Source organism: Chlamydotis macqueenii, chromosome 6 (genome assembly GCF_036417535.1).
Source record: "Chlamydotis macqueenii isolate bChlMac1 chromosome 6, bChlMac1.mat, whole genome shotgun sequence".
Taxonomy (NCBI): Eukaryota; Metazoa; Chordata; class Aves; order Otidiformes; family Otididae; genus Chlamydotis; species Chlamydotis macqueenii.
In genome coordinates, this window is record NC_141561.1 from 35,358,321 (window position 1) to 35,371,458 (window position 13,138).

A 13,138-nucleotide genomic window follows, 5' to 3' on the forward strand; every position below is an offset into this window, starting at 1 on the left:
TGGAAACGAAACCGAGCAGCCAGCAAAGGAGCAAGAGAGAGATGCCCCCCCCCAGCCAACCCCGACTTATATACTGAGCATGACATTTATGGCATGGAATATTCTCTTTGCCCAGTTTGGGTCAACTTTTCTGGCTATATCCATCCCAGCTTCCTGCATCTGCACATTAGTGAAACCTGGGAAGCTGGACAGTGTCCTTGGTCTCTTTAGCAACAACTCATAACATCGGTGTGTTTATCAACATTCTTCACATACCAAATCCCATACTAAATCCAAAACGTAGTGGAGGAAAATTAGCTTAATCCCAGCCAAAACCAGGACAGCCAGCAAAAATCAACTTGTAAAGGCTGCCCCTGCTGCGTGCCAGTGCTGCAGGCTGTGAAAAACAAGCAGAATCTGGTAGCTAACCTGTTGATGTATGTACTGTAAATGTTCTTTTCTCACACTGAGTTGATAATGAGTACAGTTCCTACCATTGCATAACTGGCCAGAGCTTGACTCTGTGGCTTGACCTCAGAAGTCATGTGAAATAGTGATCTTCCAAATTGTAATCTTTGTATTGGCAATTGATCCATGTAGAACGTGCTATAAATAAACATGAAGAGAGAACATGATGACAATGTTTCTAACTCAAAGATTAGAAAATTTCTAAGTAAGGATTCTTGGGTTCTTCAGGAAAGCAAAAAAGCTTAGGTGATCTCTTAAGGAGAAGGGTACATCAGTGAGTTTTGTGATTTGCAAGTTTTACTTTTTGAGAGGTTTCTAGACTCCCATGGGACTTCAGAAGAGTGCTTTTCAGTGACTAGTTTTAAAGCTCACAAATTCTGTCTTGCTCATCTCAAAAGCCCTTTCTCAAAAGGAACAAAAAATATTTTTTAGACTTGTAGAGACTTTTTCCACTGCAGACCTTTAACTATTGACAACTGGCTTAAGCTATCAGCAGGTTTCAGGGCAAGCCAGAGGTTAGTGTGATTGTCCAGGCCAGGTCATAGCTGAATGGAATTCTTTGATCCTACTAAAGGTTCAAAACAGTTTTGTTTCTGTCTTCAAAGTCTGATTCAGTGTTGTGGTTTAGCCCTGGTCAGCACACAATTTCTTGCTCACCCTCCCCCTCCCCAGCTGGATAGGGGAGAGAATTGGGAAGACAGGAAAATTTAGGGGTTGAGATGAAGACAGTTTACTAGAATAGCAAAGGAAAATTACAGTAATAACAAAATATAAGGATACTAAAATATACAAAATGAACAATACATGATTTTTCACCACCCGATGTCCCAATGACCCGATACAGCCCATCACGAGCAGTGATCATGGAAATGAAACCAAACAGCCAGCAAAGGAGTGAGAGGGAGCAATGCCTCCCCCAGCCAAGCCCCACTTAAGTACTGCGCGTGACGTTTATGGCATGGAATACTCTCTTTGCCCAGTTTGGGTCACGTATTCTGGCTGTATCCCTCCCAGCTTCCTGCATCTGTATATTAGCGAGACCTGGGAAGTCAAACAGTGTCCTTGGTCTCTTTAGCAACAACTCATAACATCAGGGTGTTTATCAACATTCTTCACATAAAAAATCCAAAATATATCAACTACTGAGAGGAAAACTAACTCCAACCCTGCTGAAACCGGGACTTTCAGTTTCAACTGAAGACTTTTATGCTGTAGTTATAATGCAAAGGAGTTCAGGGACCCTCCTGACAGCTAAATTAGGAAGACTGCATGTGGGAACTAGAGAGACATTAGCAGACTAGAAAGCAAAAAAAAAAAAAAAATCTTAAAATGAAATACTATTTCCTTTGAATTTTTATTTTGGATATGTGTTCTTCATGCACATGGTGGTATTTTTACTCTCATCCTGGTTTGTTATTTACTGAAGATTTTTTATCTAACTTTTAATCACAATAAGAGGTTTTATTCTCATATATGTTCCCCAAAGTACTTTTCTTTATATCCCCACTTATTTTACCATAAGAAGATAAATATGTTTTAAAACTGCAGCATTTTCTTGTTTTTCATGTCTAAATGGACTCTTTCTTTCAGAATTACTTTATTAATTTGGACACCAAATCTGAGTGACTTGAATGAGATTTTGCAGGAAAAGGAGGAGCAATGCTAACACATTATGACACAAACTTTGATAATTCTTTTTTGCATGTTCATTTGAAAAAAATATACATATTTCTTATTAAAAAAAAAAAAAGCCCACTTGAAGTTTTGAGCAGGTTGAGTACGTAGTTTATAGATATATTTGCATGGACTGGTAAATTCAGACCATTCAGCATCCAGTATGACTAAAAATAAAGCAGCGCCTCTGTAATTAAGTCCAGTGTAGAGTGGAGCAAGTTTGAAACTATCTCTATCCATCCACATAGATGCATTCTAAGAAAAGCAAAATGAAGCAGCATGTCATATTTTTTTGAAATCTAGTTGGTTTTGTTTATATTGTGAATGTATAGACTGAGATTTCTTTAAATCGTGCTGTCATTTTGGTACATGTGTTCTGGGTTGCCTTACTTGCCTTGAAGAGGTTTATGGATAGCACTGATAGATACTAATTCTTAACACGTGGGCCTCCAAGATATGTTTTTCAGAGGCTTGGTGTCACACAAATGACGGACTGACGATTTCCATTTAATCAGCTTCTCCTGAGCTGGGTTACTCCTCACTTTATCTGAGCTAGGAGTTGGTAAATAGTAACTATATAGTAGAACCCCACCCCCAGCATTTAAACTGCCCCTTTAGTTTGTGTGTGCTTCTAGTCCATTTCAGGACAGTTAATCCATTTTATTATTGATCCAGTTAATAGTGAGTAGACTCAGCTGACTACTGACTTTGTCCTGACAGGTCTTACCGACCTCACAGTCATCAACAGCAGACAGGAGATCTAAGAAGCTGCCAGGAGCACTTCTGTTTGTGTTAGAGATAGTTAACCCCTTAACTGACTGTGAAAAACTTCCAGTGTGTTTGAGGATGGTGATGAACAGATGAATATAGATCTCTAATGAAAGCGATTTAACTCATCTGTTTGTCTTTGCCCTGAAATAATTGCAATTGGTTACAGCTACTAACTGTGAGGTACTGTTCTTCAGCTGTCACTTCTGTCTCTGTTGCTGTTTAATTCATTATCTGGGAAATTGTCATCCTGTGTGTCCAGGGCTAGGATTGTGGTTATTTGTCTCTACATCTGCAAGTTACAAGGTCTCAGGCTTACAACTAGAGTCCCCACCCCTGTCTTCAGCCATGGTACTCTTAATGATGCTTAACTTTACTTTTAGCACATACTAGCGTGATTTGTAAATGGATGGTATGTTCTAGCTGAAGGCAGAATAGGCTTTGTAGTACAGCTCCAGATACTCTGATGAAAGTAGCCTGGATCTAGAGTGAAGAGCATGGCTTTATTTAAAAACAGACAAACAAAAAACAACAGAAAACTACAACATATCTCTCTTAAATAGGCAGTGAGTATGGCATCGTCATGAACCGTATCAAGGTACAATGAATAGAATATCCAACAGGCTGTCTCTCATTCTTTGAAAGTGCATTTCATTTTAGCTAGTGCTGTTTAGAAAACAGTTGCTCTAAACTGCAGGCAGATCTGAAAACTTTAAACAGGAAGCATCCCTGCCGCTGCTGCAGATCTCTGACTTCTACCCAGAGTGAACCCATGTGCTTTACAAAAAGCAAGAACAACAAGTAGCTGACTAATCCAGAGGCAGGAGCCAGCTCTAGGAAGATCGGGTTGCAATACTGCCTTTGTAGCTTTACGCCACACCCCTTCAACGTGAATTAGTAGGGGAGGAACATATTCAGCACTGATTCAGGAATTCTTTCTTTCTTCAAGAGCTGTTGCTAGGATTTTGGTGAGTACTTTGTAACCGACTTTCAGTTTTACATGAGAGATCTTTTTTTTCTTTAGCTGTCAGAAAGGAGTATCTACTATTATGTTTTCTTTAGAATGTGGTAGATGTAGTAGTCAGATGTTTAGATTCAAAGTCCAGGGATGAGTGCTGCAAAAAGGGAGACTTTTTTCTCTGTAAGTTTGAAACAGTAGGACAATGAATATGCTTTTATGATTACTAATACAACTAACCTTTGGTTGTCAGAATGTCAGACTAAGGTATTTTAAACCCCAAGACTTTTTTGGAAAGAAAGCCATCCTAAATGTGACTATATTAATGCTGATCAATAGCTGGAGTTTGAAAAAAAAAAAAAAAGGTCTTGTTTTTTAAAACAATTTCTCCACTACAGTGGCTCCAAGGGAGGCTTGATTCAGGCAGAGTGGTCTGCCAGGCTATTTCAAATCCTTCTAAGACATGTAACATTTGAAGCAATTAATGTTTTGAGAAGTACAATAACATTTTAGGAGAAACAAATTAAGCTGATGCTACTATAAGCCAATTTCACTCATCATGTATACAGAAATTCTCAAGAAACTAAAAACACTTTAACAATGAGAAGGGTGGTTAATGAGTCTTACAGTGGTGCCAATGTAACAAACACCACCACCACGCTCCCCCCCCCAAACTCAGAATATTATTGATGATTTTTGTAATATGTACCTTGGAAGAATTTACATAAACTTCATTGTCATCAACTGTAATGAAAAACAGTAATACTAGCTTGTAATTAAAAAAAAAAGTTAGCTGAAGTTCGAATAACTGTTTTAGAAAATCTAAATACGATGTAAATGAGGAAAAAGCATGTAAAAATGGGAGAAGTGGAGTATGGAGGACAAAAACAACCTGGATGGGGGGGAGTGTGTGAAAGGTTAATGTGACTCGGTACCCTAGAAATTAGTCATCAAAGAGCTTCATGGAAAACATGAAAGATATAAACCTTCCTTCCTGAATGTCTTATGGACAGACGCAGAGACAGGAAGTCCAGCTGTCAGTATAGATACAAGCAGCAAAGGCATGCTTTAGGAATTGCTGGGTGCCTACTTGGCAAAAATTGTCAGCCTTTTCCCTTTGTAATCTTCTGCTCATTCTTTAAGTCTACTAGGAGTGAGTTTGTGATTGTTTGTGAAGGCAGCAAGTATCTATATACACAGTAAATTAACATGTATTATTGTTTAAGCTGAATTTGAGAATTGTAATCAAATCTACTTTGTGTGTAATACACACAGAGCAATACTGAGGAGGTAAAGATGATTAAAACACAGTCTGCTACAGCATTTTCTCCTTTCAAATATGTCCACATGAAAGAGTTCATTAAAAAGTAATCGTGTGGACAAATGCTTGATAAATCAATTTCTTTGACTTTTTAATAACTTTTATGCTGGACAATCTCCAAGTGTGCTTTAAATGGACTTTCAGGAATCTCTATCTTTGTCCTTACATTGTGCATTGCATAGTTTGCAATCTGGAGACTTAATGCTTTTCAGCTGTCCAGTGTAGTTATATGACCTTTAAAGTGCGTTTAGCCTTTTAGTGCAGTGCCCACATTTACTAATATTGCTAATGAAAACTGAGTTGTAACTCATCTGCCTAATATTCGAAATGCAGAATAATATAAGTTAAAGTTTATCATCTTCTTGACTCAGGACAGATAGAACAATTAATGGCATTGAATTTATCCTTAATATCATTGGAGATTTAATTTTGAAAACCTAATGGTAAAAACTTACAAATTGTTGGTAACTATTTTAAGGTTTAGTGTCAGATCTAAAAAGCAGTGAGGGAGAGTGTACAAAAAGGAAGCAGAGTTTCTGTCAGAGAGGAAATTTTAAGAGATTAGGGGAAAAGTGGTCCAAGATGTAGTGTGTCTAGGAAACAAAGCAAAGGTGTAAAAGAGCAAGCTTCCTAACAGGCTTTCAGAGAACATGTCCAGAGCCTTTAGTGAGTTTGAAATCTTGCCTCCAGCTAAACCAGACCCACAATTAGAAAAGAAGAGTTACTAGATTCCAGATCTAGCCTCAAGGACTGTTTATATGTTTCTCCAATAGGCCTTCCAAGTGCATGAATTGAAGCAGGTATTAGCACTTAGATTGTCTGTTTTCCAGTACAATATACTGCTATCCTTTATACTATTCTTCTGACTCCAGGAATCTTGAGTTACTTTTAGGGCAGAGAACACAGATTGCTCTCACAGGTATATCAGTGAGATTAGGATCACTTCTGGAAACATGACTATTAAACCTTTCACATTCTGAAAAGCTGCTTTAGCCACCTACATGTACTTCTAAAAGATAATTCTGGCAATAACTCTCTTCTACATTTTAAAATAAAGTGGTGGCTACTTCAAGTGCTTTGTAACTGTCATGATTTTGTTGATGTTCATTCATTCAGTATGTTCTGAGAATGTCTGTCACAGGGAGTCAGAGAATATGTACAGGAACAAGAGAAGAAATTTTAAAATAAAAATTAGAACATCAGTAAAGCTTAGGAGTCTCAAGAATTAAGTGACTCTCGTATCTCACAATTTTGGAGCAAATTGTTTAAAATCTGTCTAATTCCAGTACTTACTATTGCTTGTTCTTTGGGCCATGTTCTGAACAGTTGTGTTATCTCTGTAAGAACTAGGAAAAGCTGACAGTTCCTAAAGAAACCAAAGCTGGATAGATGTCTTGGTAAGGACTGAAGATGGAGTCTTCATATCTGATGCTCTTCCTCACACTGAAACCAGGGAGAACTGTCTTAAAAAACAGTGACAAGTTACTTCTGTGTGTTTCTCTTAGGAAACTGTATTTACTTTACAATAGAGAAAGAGTGCCCCTGAGGACAGAATGAAGCAAAACCATATGGGCAATTGTATAATTCTTTTCCTGTAATAGTTATTTCACAGCAAAATAGGCTTATTTTTAGTCCTTTTAATTTTATGTCATAACTCCTTTCTTCAGTTTCCTTAATTGTTTCCTGTTGCTGTTAAAACAGCTGTTCATTTTCCATCTTTAGTATTGTTGCCATCTTTCCTGATGTGTGCTCTTCATAACCGAGTATAACTCTAAAGTTAACTGGTTAATTTATTATTTAGTGAAAAAATAAAACTAGGCATTTGAACATGTTGACCCCAGGGTATGATCTAGACATAAGGAAGTTCAACCTTCTTCCAGAAAATAGAGCGTTCCAAAAGAACTGATTTCAAAACAATCATATTGAAAGTAGCAATTGCACCAAGTAAATTAGAAATACAAGTACTAGATGAAGGAAACACTTAGCTGGTACTGTTTTTATGAATTTCACATAAAGGTCTGCGGAAGTATGTTAGCATTTTCTGTAAACGTTTTCTACTTTGTCTGAAAAGCAATCTTTTTCTTCTATATTTGTACAATCTCTGACATAAAAAGGTTCTGGACAATGATTTATGCTTTCATCAATCAGAGAAAAGGTAGTGTAGAAAGATGAGGCTGAAGACTGCTGTGTTCTGAGATGCATCTGATGAATGCTCTAGGTCCACAGAAACTGGCACTGCCAGCAGAATAAACAGTACTATCTATACTATGGTGGGAGATGAAGGTCATACGATCCTTTCTTTTCTATGGCAGTGTTATTTTATGTTGGTTTTAAGTATTTGCAGGGTGATAATCTGAGGGTATTCTCGCTGATGACAATTACAGCATTTCTAATCTGTGTTATTGTTCAAAGCTCTTACACAGAATCACAGAATCATAGAATAGTTTGGGTTGGAAGGGACCTTTAAAGGTCATGTAGTCCAACCCCCCTGCAAGGTTGCAGATCAGGTTGCTCAGAGCCTCTATTGCAGCAAAAATTTCTGTGGTGTCTCCAGCTGGGAATATAGAGAGGATGAGCTAAACTTGCTTGACAAAGCAAGGAAACTTGTATTTTGATCTTTGGTATGTGTGCAAAATGTGGTCTATGTGATGATGAGGTTACAAAAGGTTAAAAGTCAGATATGGTCAAAATCAGTCACAAGAGGCATCAGTGTGGCAGGCATTTTCCTCCTGTACCTGCCTGTTAGACTTTCAGTTTCTGACAGCTTCACTTTAGTGAAATCAAGCAGTTGTGTTTCTGTAGTGTGTACAACGTGATATTACACACAACTGGGTTAATGACAAATGTTCAGCACTGAAATGACTCTCTCCATTAGGAAATAAGGTTTTTTGAGTTAACTGACCGCTAAATATATGACTATTTATCAATAAATACATCTGAGATTTTAAAATATACACTATACTTTTCCAGTACAAACTATTAGGGAAAAAAAAAAAAAAACACGCTAGAGGCTTTATAATGCTAGTATTGGGACTACTGTGTTGTGTTCCTAAAACCATAACTAATACGGCTGCTTTTGTCTATTTCAATAATGGCTTTTGTGCTCTGAGAGTAGCTATTATTAAGATGTTAAAGGCATCCCCTGTTTGAAAATAGAATTATGTAACCTATATTGTTGCTATAAACAGGTGGGTTTTGTCCAAGTAGTACAGTTTTGAGTGTGGTAGGTTTGGTGTTTTGGTTTTTTTTTAAGATTTATGAAATTAAGCAAATTAATAATTTGGTTTAGTCCACATTTTAAAATATTTTGGTTGGAGCAAAAGAATGTGTTCTTTCCCTGTTAAAAGTTGCTTATCTCACAATGAAAACAGGCTGTATACGTGGAGTAGAGATTTATCTCAGACTGGGATATGGCATGTGGGATAGATGCAGCTTCCACATATAAACAAGTAACTGACTTGTTTCTTTATTTCTGTTTAAAGCAATCTTAAGGTGGAAACTGAATTCAAATAATGTTCTCAGTATGTCCTTTTTGATAAGCTCATAATGTTGGATCCTGTGCCATATGTTTTATTTTGGAGTTTTTTCCCTATGGCTAGTAGAAGTAGCTAAAAAATCATTAGTCATTCTCCATTAAGGTGTCACCAGCAGTTATATTGTTTGATGTAGCCAAATTCAGTGTTCCTCTGAAAAGTACAGCTATTTTTTTAAAAGATCACTCTTAATTTCAGAGTTTATAATTCACTTCAACTGTTGTATCAGGTGCTGTGCACTGCATGATCAGAGAGTTAGGAAAATTACTCACAGGCTACTATTGCCAAAGCATGCTCTCACCATCTCTCTGCCTCCCAGAATATATTCAGTTCCCAGGTCTTCAGTGATGGATATTGTGAATGTGAGGCCCTGACTGAGCCAGGTAAGGAGAACTCAGTGGAGGAAGAAATTGGAGTCTGGAGCTGTGTCGCAAGAGATGCTGAGTGGAGACAGGATGGCAAAAGTACACCATGCCAGGTGTGAGCTGACTAGGAGAAGGGAATAAATAGGTCCTGTAGATAGGTTGGAAAACAGTTTTAAAACACAAGTGATAGGATTTGACAAAGGAAAGTGAAAAGGCAAGAGAGGTCTACAGTTACACAAAAAAATAAGGGTATTCTTGAGGTAGGCTTATTAATTTGGGCGTTTTTTGATTCAATTTCAAAACATAACAAGGTTTTCTTTTTAATTAATTTATCCATTGTGTTTGTAAAGCAACATTTACAACCTTAATAAAAATAGAACCAAAATGGGCTTTTAAATCTGAAATAGTGACATCAGGTCATACAACTTTTTAGCATGAAAGCTAATGAAGATCTTTGTTTTTCTAAATTTTCAATTCGAATTTTAACTTCACTTCCCAGTTTTCACTTGGGAATTGAGGAGACTGGAATAGTGCAGCAGCAAGTCAACATTTAAGTTAAATGATGAAAGGTAGGTAATCAACTAAAATTCTCTTTGGAGAAGAATCTTTGGAGAAGAAGGAATTTGGAAGTTCTTGAAGGAATCTGATGGAGTATGTGATCTCAGGACTGAGACAGACTATTAGGGCTGCTACTATACGGTGCAGGACAGAGATGAGGGGAAGGAATTTCAATAGCTTGTGTTTTCAGTCAGTAATGTTTGCATGCTGATGATCCACAGTAGACAGCTTCCCTTTTTGTTAATTTACTGTGACACTGCAAGGCTTCGGTCTGGCAGAAGTCAGTTTGAATAAGAGACCAGCACTGACTCTGGGACTTATGAAACTAGGGCATATATCATCATTCTTGTTCAGTTTATGTCAGGGCAGAGGTGACAGAATTTATGCTTATGTCATTCTTCATACTTACTCCAGAGTAAATGAGAAAACACAATGCTTCAAGCAGATGCAAAATAGCACATGTAATAAAATAATTTTTAAGGGAACTCACTGACTCTGCCAGCTGAGAGAGAATGCTGCAGGTACAGTCTAACTAAATTTTTGTCATGTAAGTCCTAGTAGGTAGTACAAGATACTATAGGGCAAATATAGTGTTTGTGAAGTACAGTGAACTGAAAAAGGTCTGCTTTTGTATCAGAGGTGCTATAATCCTGTCTAATTAGACCTTTTTATCTTTGATTTTAGATTGTACTGAATTCAGCCTCTGACTCTGCATGTTCTATCTCCTGCTATTTATTCCTCTATTTACTTATATCCTTTGCCTTTTTTGTGTGTGTGTGCTTGCATTTCCTGTGCTATCAATGTGAATGAGTCACTTTTACAGTCATTACAATGTCACTTTCTGCCATTTTCTAAAGCTGTTTGTTTTGGGCTACTACCAGAAATGCTAGCTTTTATTTTGCCTTTTCCAGTTAGCTAGTTAGAGATAAATACCATGCTGAAGAAATGCTTGCTCTTAAACATTCTAGTAACTACAGAAATTGATGTTGAACAGACTGCTAAGTCAACATATGTATGTATATTCGCAGAAGATCTGACTCCAGAGGCTGCAAAGTGCACAGTTTTATAGTTGTCTGTCATGAGCAAAAACATCTTGAGAACTTTTTCATATTTCTTCTAGGTGGCAGGATAAAAATGACCTAGCTATAAGATGATATAATAAGAATCTGTTACTGGGAACTTCTTTGATTGCTTGTAGTCTGCTTTGTCTACCTGTATTCCAGCTTGAGGGAAGCTAATGGCATTATTCACAAATGAAAGAATTTAATTAAACCAGTAAGTAAATCAGTGCAAATTACCCATAGACCTTTGATCTCCTTTGACAAGTTACTTAGATGTTGTCTGTTGTACATATAAAAATGTCTCATTCAAAAGGAGTTAGTTTGGGAGCAGTAGAGTGTCAATTCCTAAGGAAATGTCTTAGGAATTTATGAAATTTGCATTAATGACACTTTGCTATAGAGAAAAGCCGATATTAATACTGTTCTGATTCCTGGCTGTCCTAGATTAGAACCCTTCTGGAGCAAGGGGCTATATTTACTCCCAGAGGTTTTCACATCATTTAACGTGAATTATTTGAATGCAAAACATTTCCTATGTTTCCCATGAAAGGCAGTGTTTCACAAACGTATGCGTTTGTTATTTTACTGATCCAAATATCATAGATGAAGTATTTTAAATTGTGTTTTCCATATAAATACAACAAAAAATAAACAGAATGCATTAAAAAAGGAAGTAAAATCAGTATCATAAGAGGCTTACAGCTTTAAAGTTCTATTACTGGGCAGCAGAACATTAAACCAGAAAACTTGGACTTTTCTACAGGATTTGGGATTTTAATTGAAAGCAGTGTCAAGTTCACTTTGATCTTGGATTTTGCTCTTTGTTTAGGAGTTATAGGAAATAATAAAGCTACAGAAGAATTTAAGCATGTCAATACTAAAACCTTTACCCCCTTCGTCCCACCTCCAACCAAACCTGACAAAACGTTCTGGGAATGCATGGCCTTGGGGGAAGGTTAGCAAGAAGATAAAAGAGATTGTGTTTGGCTAGTAGACCTTGCAGTAAGGCAGACAGGCAGTTATACAGCCTAAATTTTTCTTCTTGGGCAATTAGCCAAGCATCAGGAAGCCCTGCTTTTGATAAGATACTCTTTTCAGGGAAATGTAGGAGTTGAGTGGAATAATAGAAATACTGTACCCTCGTAAGATTTTTGTTCTCTGTACAAATGCACTGATTTATCCTCATAATCACATAATGACAGTTATATACGCTGGCTCATGATATACAAAATTCTATTTTAAAATTAAAAAGATAAACTTATTGAGGATTTCCATTTCTAGCTAATTGCTTCCCTTATTTTTCTTCTACTTGGGAACAGGCTTTTGGGAATATTGGATGGCTGAGTAAAAATGGATTACTAAATTTTGAAGTCTAAATCTATACTCTGGAGATTTCTGGAAGAAGGAACCAAGGCCGCAACTTGAGTGATCCAAAAGCAAATTCAAATAGGAATTTCTGAGCGACTGCAAGTTTTGATGTCATGTTTTAAAAAACTCAAATATAGAAAATGAGAGCCCAGGGCAAGCTTGGAATTAATCCATGGGCAACTGAGGTTGTGGATAATTTGCAAGTTCCTTTATAAAGAGTCACAACTGTGCCAGAGGTTACAGATTAAAACTTCTAAGGAAAACAATGTGCTTAGAAAATTCCTATTTCCCACGTAATTTCATAAACTAAAATTGAAAGTATATTTTATAATTTTTCATTCCCATAAACTCACAGGAGCAAGGGAAAGTACAGAAGTTATTACTATCTAAGTATCAAATCTGAATATTTAATGATAGTTTTGCTTTAATTCAGCCTAGATGATATAAAACTATCACCACCTTTATTTACATTATAGTGCTAAGTACTTATTCTCATGCAGGTATTTGAGATTTTTTTACTTAATATTTCTCCTGATACAATTTTTCTTAGTTGTGGATTTATTTTACTTCATGTTAATGTCAAACTAACATCATAACTCATATGTCTCTCAAATCATTAAAACAATCTTGGACAACTTCAGATTATCTTGTACAGAGTTATTTTGTTGCTCTTTTGGAGCTTAATTGGACTTTTTATCAGAGGTAAATAAAAAGATTTGTTCTAACTATTTTTCTAACCTTTGGATAAAAAAAAGTAACATTCTTAAAGGTCAGGTACTACAAAAAATAATCTTTGAGGAAAGTTTGTTTAAAAATTTTGATTAATAGCACAAAAGGAGATCTGAATTATTTTGCCACATGCTTTGCCAGACTTTGTGGATTAAAGATGTTATTTGTCAATGTAGAAATTAGGCTTAAAAACTGAGTTTAGAAGAAATGAAAGACAAATGCATTCTTTTGTTTATTTTGGCAGGAAAGTATTACGTTTAAAAAGTTAACTTTGTCATGTTTTCTGGCTAAAATAGAAATTCCTTGGATCCTAAAATTCTGTTCCTTTACCAAAAAAAAAAAAAAGAATTAAGACA

At 36.4% G+C, this 13,138-nt stretch overlaps 1 protein-coding gene across 1 annotated transcript in view; it reads left to right on the forward strand.

Moving 5' to 3' along the window:
• Nucleotides 1-3,721: 3,721 nt before the first annotated feature.
• TFPI (tissue factor pathway inhibitor) overlaps nt 3,722-13,138 on the forward strand; it is a 36,966-nt gene continuing 27,549 nt past the window's right edge. Inside the window, exon 1 of the mRNA XM_086750975.1 lies at nt 3,722-3,857. The gene's annotated coding sequence lies outside the window, so the exon portion shown is untranslated. The remainder of the gene's footprint in view (nt 3,858-13,138) is intronic.